The following is a 10,031-nucleotide window of genomic DNA, read 5'->3' on the forward strand; positions in this document are numbered from 1 at the left end:
GATAACCCAAAAGCATTTTGGTCATATGTTAGGGAAGTTCAAGGTAAACGATCTACCGTATGTTCCCTGAGAAACGACAATGGAGATGTGTTGACAAGCAGTCACGATAAAGCCAATTTATTAAATTCCTACTTCAAGAGCGTGTTCACCCCTATGAAAAAATTGTATAAAACCTGTATAAAATTGTATAAAAATTTTGTATACATTCTGTATAGAATTATATACAAGTTGTGTACAGTCTCTATACAGATTGTATAAAATCTCTATACAGATTTTATACAGTCTGTATACGTTATATACAAAAATGAGTGTATACAATTTGTATAAAAATATACATTTTATACAAATTATATACAGGCTGTATAAGAATTGTATATGGGCTGTATACAATTGTATACGGGCTGAATAAGAATTGCATACGGATTGTATGAAAGAAGACCTACCCTATGAAAAAATTGTAAAAAAACCTGTATAAAATTGTATAAAATCTCTATACAGATGTTATACAGTCTGTATACAAGTTATATACAAAAATGAGTGTACATATACAATTTGTATAAAAATATGCATTTTTACACAAATTACATACACGCTGTATTAGAATTGTACATGGGCTGTATAAGAATTAAACATGGGCAGCATAAGAATTGTACATGGGCTGTATACGGGCTGAATAAGAATTGTATACAAACTGTATGAAAGAAGACCTAGGAATACCTCATCCAAAATAGGTGGAGTAATACTACCCATTTTCTTCCTCATTTCATCTCAGGTCATAAAGAAACACTCATAAAAATTATTCCAACAGACCATTTCCCTTACCACACTTCCTCTAGGAACCCACATGCATACAAAGGCATAAATAAAAATGGAGTGAATGCTGTCCAAAATATAACATTATAATCCTTTAAACATTGCTAAACTGAAAACTAACCAACCATTCAATACCAGATTTTTAAATGATAAATAGGGGATTCTCAAGTTAAACAGTGGAAATAAAGAATAGCATGTAATTAATTCTAAGTAAAACATCACTTACTCATAAAAAAATAAACGTCTACAAGGTACTTCCCACACAGCACACGGACACCTTTAACACACGTTTAGGTTAGGACTGAATTTCGTTCGATAATAGTATCTAAATAATAGGTCCAGACAAGAATTTAAATAAATTAGGCTTCAATTCCATACACAATATTTATTGGGCTTCTTTGGTGAAATAATACAACACAAGAAACTACATAAGTATTATGTACTTAATTTTCTTCTCCCCCTGCAACCGTGTTGTTGCTGTCACTTGGCGTGCCTTAGTGAGTTTCTAATAGCCACCTCCACATCTTTTTCAGGGACTGACATGCTCTCCTGCACTGCTACTGTAGTAATGAAGTATATAAAAATTTCATTGTAGCAAGAAATTGTCTCTTGTAGGTAACAAGCAGATTACATAAGACAGGAAACTACAGTCTTATTAGTCTCGTGTTTAACATTCTTAAGGTTTCAAAATTAGGAAACCTGTCCATTTTAGGCCGTAAACATTTTAGAAACTTTTCTTTGGATTTTTCTTCTTCTTAAAAAAGAAAAGATTTTAAGTAAAAATATTAATACATTATATATTTATAAATGAAAGTTATAAAATATACTAGTAATACATATATTATAATTAAGAACATTTTTCCTAGAGCAATTGTTGCACGACAGATCCGAACGACAAAATACAACGAACACAAAACTAAAATGCAAGAATTTCTAAATGAATTGCTGCTACAATATTTTAAAACACCACTTTGTCCTGTACATCAACATCATGAAGCCACTTTTAACTAGAAATTACGTCCAAAGAATTTCAGGGAGAAAGGGTACATACCTTAATGTTTTCCGTAGGGGTGAAATTGTCTCTTCTTATCGCCAAAATACACTTCTTCTTCAATCCATGAAGATCTATAGGAAAGGTAAAAACTTGAACTTTGGGTCTACTCAAGTAAAAATTTCTCCCTTGAAACAGAGCTGATTCTGGGCTGAAACTCCACTGAATGCGCTCAAACTGCCTTGAAACAACCTTGTCACTGCACTGCACTGCCTTGTCCTCAACAAGAAAAAGAGCACTCAACTGAAACTCTGATGCCATTCTCCCTTGCAAGTCCATTGAATTTGAACTGCTTCTCCCTTGCTGCATATGTGCCCCACTGATACTGAACTGGACAATAGGCTCAGGCCAGGCCGAATTTATGACACCACTGCGTCTCTCTTGCCGCATGTCTTTACTGCCTTACCACAGAGCTGCGGCAGCATTGGGTATCCCCTCTCCCTCATGGATTTGAACTGCTTCTCCCTTGCTGCACATGAGCTCTACTGGCACTGAACTGGACAGTGGGCTCAAAGGCCAGGCCAACTTAATAACTCCAATGAATCTCTCTTGCCGAATGTCTTAACTGCCCTGCCACAGAGCTGCAGCAGCATTTGGGTATCCCCTCTCCCTCATGAATTTGAACTGCTTCTCCCTTGCTGCGCGTGTGCTACCCATCGTAAGATTTGCCAACATACGGAACCCTTCTACCGGACATATACGCGACCCCTGTTTCCAGCGGCAATGTATTTTTTTTATTTAGCTTTTGGCAACACGTATACCTTTTCCCGCGCGTCATGCTGTCGGTTGCCGTTATTTCTCTCAAGTTGCTAGGAGCGAGGTGAGCGTGGGTTTTAGCATGAAAAGATTGATGGCATAAATATTTTCCCGGTACTTCGACGTTTGTTAACAGCAAGAATTAATCGAAATTAAGGTGAAGGGGAGAACGAGGTCGGTGGTGGAGACTGCAGTCATAATTGGAGGTAAGCGTTTTAACTTCTCTAATGGCATGTTTATTCCTTCCATGTTTAGCCATGAGTACGTTGACATTGAATTCGTGTTTTAATCCAGGCACGTTTAAGGATTTCAAGCTCCTTTTTCGGGGGTCATGCAGCCAATAACGAATTCTTCTTTCAACGCGTTGGCGACTGCCGTCCACTTTTCCTGCCTCATGGATACCCCGGACGAGGAGGATAATACACCGACCGGTCATCAATGCCGCGGATGCCACGCCGTCCGTTAGTCATCCTGCGGAGGACGGACTCAGTGAGCTCGAGCGGGCTTTCGTAGAAATAAGGAATGCGGGTATGTTTCGCTATAGTGCAATGTATATTTACTGCTTATACTTATTAGTTACTGCTGAATGTTTTGGAATCTTACGTGGTTTTCGTTTGGAGTTCACACATAGCCTAAGTAACGAGTCATCGCTTCGTTTTTCATTTAACTATGATGCAAAGCGCATGCTTCCTCAGTGATAATTTAAGTTTTGCTTTCTATAATTTGAATGGTTCACATTAATGCACCATATAACTAATAAGCCAAGTAAAGGAGAGTTTTTCATGTGCAATTTTGCTAATTTGATTTTGAGTGAAGTCGTTTGTGACTCTCATCAGTCATGTTTCTTCTCTTTTTCAGGAGCATCTAACTTCCATGACTTCTTTCATTTGGAATATTTTTGTATGCGCTTTTAACAGTTATTAATTATTGATGTATTTTCATGTTCTAATAAATTGTGTCTTGAAAAATGTTGTGGTCATTGCAGTTATAACTATTGTTTATCGCTATCACCTGTCCACCCTTTATCTTTTATCATGCATGCAAAATTGTGGGAGAAATATGTTATGTGATCATCCACTGTTGGCTGGGTTGTGCAAGTTGTTAATTTACAGTTACTTTAGCCAAGTTGTTTCCTATGATTTGACAGGGGAATTTTAATGGATTGGGTAGGGGAAATGTATTCAGCCAAACAAGGGAGTTTCAGCCTGGCATACAAGGGAGTTTCAGCCTAGCTATCCAATGGAGTTTCAGTCTAGCTGGCCAAGGGAGTTTCAGCCTAGCTGGTAGCCAAGGGAGTTTCAGTCTAGTTAGTGGCCAAGGGAGTTTCAGTGTAGCTTGCCAAGGGAGTTTCAGTTTAGTCAGCCAAGGGAGTTTCATTGGAGTAGCTGGAGTTCTTAATTGCACTGCTACTGCACTGCCATCCCTCTCCCAAACTCCACTGGTTTGTTTCAATTTCAATGCAGTTTCAGCATAGAAGCAAGGCAGTGAGTTTCAAGGTAGTTTCAGCCCAGTTTCAGTCAAGTTGCAAGGGAGAAATTTTTACTTGAGTAGTCCTGAAGGGGTTTCCTTCGCATACCGGCACCACACACGAGAAAGGCATATTTAACAAAAATGCCTCACAAACAAGTTTCTGAAGCCCACCGAATGAAATTAAAGAATAACGGAAACTTCACTATTCACAAAAACTCTAATTTTCACCAACTTAACCACAAAAATCTAAGGAATATGGTGAAACAACGTAAACCACGTAATCTCCAACGGCTATCCTGGGCGATCCTTCCGCGGGCTCTCTTTCTCGGTGGCTATGGCCCCATCCGCAAAAGAAAATAGTCCCACACCGGATATGAATTTTTTTATCCAAAGTATCCAGAAACGAAATGACTACTGTGTCATATATTAAATCACGAGTTTTTAGGAAATTTGGGCGTATGTGATACAATTTTATCGCTGCATATGAATTTGTCAGTGTACTGTTTAAAACCTTCGTACCGCTTCATACAAACGGGACACGGGGACACTATGGAGATATGGACACCCGCTGGTGACATTGAATCTTCCAAGTGGCATTGAATGGCTAACATTGATGGATCTCCAAGAATCTTGTTTAAAACGCGATTCATGATCTTTAGAAGCAATTGAACTCTTGAATGTGGAACATTATTTTTGTCCCCTACTAAGTTCATTTTTGGACTTAAATTTTTGACGCCTCGGTTGAAAATTTTCCAAGTGGCATTGAATGACTAGCGTTGATGGATCTCCGAGAATCTTGTTTAAAACGCGATTCATGATCTTTAGAAGCAATTGAACTCTCGAATGTGGAACATTATTTTTGTCCCCTACTAAGTTCATTTTTGGACTTCAGTTTTTGAGGCCTACTTTGAATTGCTGTTATACAAATTGTATACATTGTGTACAAATTGTATACATTGTATACAAATTGTATACATTGTATACAAATTGTATATGCTGTATACAGCTGGTGAATTAATACAGTTTATACAATTTGTATACAATGTATACAAATTGTATACAACCTGTATAAACTGTATAGAAATTTTATACGGTTTTATACAATTTTTTCATAGGGGCACGGAGCCTTCCGAAAACTCACCCGAGACCGATGACAATCCCTGTATACATAAGATGCCAGCTATTGACATTAGTACGCTCGATGACAATCCCTGTATACATAAGATGCCAGCTATTGACATTAGTACGCTCGGAATAGAAAATATATTGAAATCGCTTAGTCCTAATAAATCACCTGGTCCAGACGAAATCCCTTCTCGCGTATATAAAGAACTAGCCTTAGAAATTGCCCCTTACTTGCAGTTAATATTCAGTAAATCCATCAAGCAACACGAAGTACCTAATGACTGGAAAATCGCTAATGTAACGCCAATATTTAAAAGTGGAGACAAGGAACAGCCATCTAATTACAGGCCGATATCTTTAACGTCCATCTCTTGCAAAGTCCTTGAACACATCGTAGTCAGCTCGGTAATGAAACACCTAGGCTGCTATTATGGATGGAATAGCATCATGCTATTCTTCGATATTGCAACCGATGTTGCTATAATATAGCGTATTGCAACGCCTATGCTATTTGGTATTACGAACGGTTGCAATTCGTGTTTTTACTACACCGGAAGACGTAATTCTCAGAATAGCATAGGCCCGTTGCTATTTACTATTATGAACGGCGAATTGCAACCGGTAGGCTTGCTATAATATTACGCGGTCTTCGATGCCGAGCAATTCGGTATTGCAACCAGAAAACGTGCGCATTGCGATGTCGAATTGTTTTTCTGAGGTTAAAGTAACCTAATCAAGCATTGAAAAATGGAATAATAGCCAAAAATAAAATGATATCAGCTTTATTTTAATTAAATAATAGTAGCTTAAGTGATGAATATTTAACTAGTTAAGTGAATTGGGTAGAAATTCGCGCTTAATATATGAAGCACAAGCTTGCTTCATCGACAGTACGAAAACAATAACAATTAATGCAAAGAATTACTACCATTAGCCCAAATTTTACGTGTTTTATTCATATTTACAATTCATAATTTTATTTCATCACTTGACTTGCTACTAAAAATATCCTCAATGTAGGCTATCAGGTCGATTCTTGAAAAATTTCAAGCTTGTGTTAACACACTAACTCGCCAAATATATTAATAGTTATAGCTTTCAATGAAAACCATATATTACCATAATAATACCATACCCTATTGAAAATGCCCCATTGATCCCCGCAGGGAATTGAAATTCCCTGTAGTTCCCCGCAGGGATTCTTAGTTCCCCATAGGGATCTATTTTTCCTTATAGGGAATTGAGGTTCCCTATGGGGAATTATAATTCCCTGCAGGGAATATCGATTCCCTGTATGATATAGTGGAATCCCTATAGGGAATTAGAATTCCCTACAGGGAAATAGAATTCCCTACAGGGAATTAGAAATCCTTGCAGGGAATTATAATTCCTTACTGCCCAGACAACACTCGTTCATGGAATCCATGGTGGAAAAGTGATGGATGTATCCATGATGGATATAAGGAATGGAATCCACATGGATCATAGATGGATTTCATGTAGAAGTTTCCATCATAACTACCAAGGAAATGTACCATGGAATTCATTTGGATTCAATCCATATTCCATGATGTAATGTTACCTATGTCAAAGGAGTTTTCCGTTTAAATTTTAACGATGGGTAATTTATGCATAATTTTTATATTATTGAATTAAATTACTCGAAAAATGGTATGTATCGTATGTATGTGGTCACCCATATATCATTCTAGGCTACAAAATGTGCAAACAGGGACAACCAAGTATTTGCACAACTTTTGATAACTACGGAAAATATATATTTGGCGTATAATACACCTAATTTACAAATTTTTGCCCATTATATCACGTACTTATTTAAATATGACGGATTAAAATTCGTATTTCGAAACTTCCGCCAGAACGGCCGGCGGCCATCTTACTAGCCATCGCTATCGAAACTATCGAAACTGTGTTTACATTCGTTGTTACTGTATTTTGTGACTATGTGAAACTATCTGTGCTGGAAAATCTTGTTTTTTACAAGAAAATTTACATCGAATTACGCTGTGGAAGAGGATAATAATACGTGTTTCGCAGTGGAGACTAGGAAAAGGGATTGGAAGATTACTGTCTCATTCACCATGAAATCAACGCCGGAAAAAGTGGCTCTAAGAAGCACGATGAGATTTGAGGAAGGTGCCTTTTTCAGCATAGTAGTGCTGACCGTTTCAATGTAAGTAAATGGAACATTTTCTTTATTCGACAGAAATCGCCAAATTTGTGTATCTACTCTTTCACGAATAATACGATTAATGAATCCCTAATTTCAATCCAATAATTATTTAAGATTACGAATTGATTATTACGTTCTCACTGTAATTACAATTGAGCGTTATCATTGCTTTCGCTGGCATAGTAAAAGTACAATCAATTCAGGCCGATTGAGTTGAAATAGCAGGGTTCTCGCAGTAGAATCCTCTTTGTTAGCAGTTCTTTATGACAATAAAGAATTAGTCTCAACTCGTACACGAAGGGTTTTCTTGAAAATGAATAGCCATGGAGAATATGTCGAAGCCTTATAGTTAATAATAAGCAGTTCAAACCATAGCCATGTATTATTCTCACTGATCATTATCATTTAGGTATTGATTTGTGTCTTTAGTAAAATTTTCACTAATGCCTTACAGTTGGAAGAGAATGCAGAAAACTACATGCACTGGAAAATGATGTAAGGTCCTTTGATGATAAAGAAAACAGTGACGCCTCATGTATAAGATTGCCCGGATGAGAGCATCCCAGTCTCTCCAGACTGTCCCGTAATTAGGAAGAGAAAAATTCTCCTGCTGGAGCATGAAGAGCCCAAGGAGGTGCAAAAGGAACATGCTTTCCCCGGAAATGGTAACGAGAAGGCTGATGAAGAAAATTCGTATCCATTGATGCTAGAGGACCACATTATTCCTAACACAAGTGAGGCTCCCACTTTTACAGAAAAGAGGGTACACACTTAGATGAAGTATAAGATAAAACACGAAAAAAGAAGTGGTTGTTCTCGATCAATTGCAACTTCTCCAATAAAAGTTGAAAATAAGTGTTTTGCTTTACCCATCCTTGCCAATAATTTTGAATGTGATTTGATAGTACCTCCAGTGAAAACTTGGATTTATCATTTTGAGAGAGTGCCTGTAGTTATTCCTCAGACTGTTCAGAGCATTAAGAAAATGAAGTGAGGGAAATCAGTGTAAAGCACACAATATTTTACATTATAATAAATCCTACTCTGTTTTTGAGGATTCCATGTTTAGGTTACAGTATAATTTCCTCATTATTTGATTGTATTTTTGTATTTACTAGGCATCTAATGATATGCCTAAAATTAATAAAATTCAATGATTCCCTGCAGGTTCTGGCCCATTAATTTTGGAGTAATTATTCAACTATTAGTTGCGTACTTTAAGGTATGTGTTGCCTCTAATGTAAAAAAGCTTGAGTGATTGAATGTTAAGGGAAATTAACTTCCAATGAAGTCAGTGAAATGTTATACTTGTATTGGGTATTTATCCATTGCTCTCGGTTATATCTGCAATGAAAATTTAGAATACAATTTGTACACAATGTACCCAGGATTTCCTATTCCCTATGGGGAATGATTCCCTGCGGGGATTGATTCCCTGCGGGGATTGATTCCCTGCGGGGATTGATTCCCTGCGGGGAATGATTCCCTGCAGGGAATGATTCCCTGCGGGGAAAATCCCCATTGCCAATTCCCCATAGGGAATTTCCCTGTAGGGATTTACAATAGGGTATACTTTGATCAGCCGTTCATTTCCTCAATTGGACAGTATATACAAATACATGCAACGAGTCGAAATTGTTTTCCCCACTATTCGCTGCCTTCTACAATTAAAACTAAAAATTTACTAAATTATAAACACGGGCAGTCGACTTGAATTACTTGCTTGAAAACAAAGGATTTCTCCGAACACCAATAAAGTTTCCGAACAAATATGATTCACCACAAACGTTTAATGGAATATCCATGCACTACATCATTAATGCAATATATATCATGTGGAATTGAATACAAATTGTTTCCTCTATAGACAAGTAAGTTATTCACACAATTAAGTTTCAGTTTATCGGCACAGTTCAGGTTCTATCAAAAATTTCAGTGAGCACATAATAAAATCAGGGTCCATTATCTTGACCCACGTAAGGTCATCCCACGCCCTGCGAAATAGCGACCGTGAATATGTAAAGAAGGAATGGTTTGTATTATTGTTATTTAAGCGAAATTGTTAATGAAACGAGGTGGAATAGTTAAAGTAACGTTAATGATTTAATTTAACAATATGAAAATAATGTATTTTTGATATAATGGGTGAAAATAAGACTTTATCATATTAGTGTAGACAAAGCTTTATTGGGTTATTCATAAATACATAAAAGCGACAATGCTTTGAAAACAAGCGTACAAGTAGAGGTAAGCAATCAATATATATGTAACGTACCATTGCAACCCGTTTACAGCAAATGTATGTTAACAATAACACTGTAATTACTAGGGCGCTATTCCAAAAACAGACCCCATGGGAAACGAGAAATCAGGTAAACTTTGACATTGGATGTTACATAGCATAAAGACAAGGCACGAATGAAATTATTCCTTAACGAAATGGGAAATATTATAATCTGTGAAGGGGATCATTAAAAACATCGTAGTATAACGATAAAGAAACAGAAGACATTATATAAACTGGAGCGCTATCGGAATGACGCCTCGTCGAAAAAAGTGATTGCAGGCCATATGTCACTGGGTCATTCATTTGAACACCTATACGAATAATCTAAAACAACG

At 37.0% G+C, this 10,031-nt stretch overlaps 1 long non-coding RNA gene across 1 annotated transcript; it reads left to right on the forward strand.

Annotated features, from left to right (window-relative positions):
* Window positions 1-6,355: 6,355 nt before the first annotated feature.
* LOC124170930 lies at window positions 6,356-8,036 on the forward strand. The gene is made up of 2 exons (XR_006867612.1): window positions 6,356-7,409; window positions 7,864-8,036. It is a non-coding gene; the product is annotated as an uncharacterized LOC124170930 (long non-coding RNA).
* The last annotated feature ends 1,995 nt before the right edge of the window (window positions 8,037-10,031 follow it).

Source organism: Ischnura elegans, chromosome X (genome assembly GCF_921293095.1).
Source record: "Ischnura elegans chromosome X, ioIscEleg1.1, whole genome shotgun sequence".
Classification (NCBI taxonomy): Eukaryota; Metazoa; Arthropoda; class Insecta; order Odonata; family Coenagrionidae; genus Ischnura; species Ischnura elegans.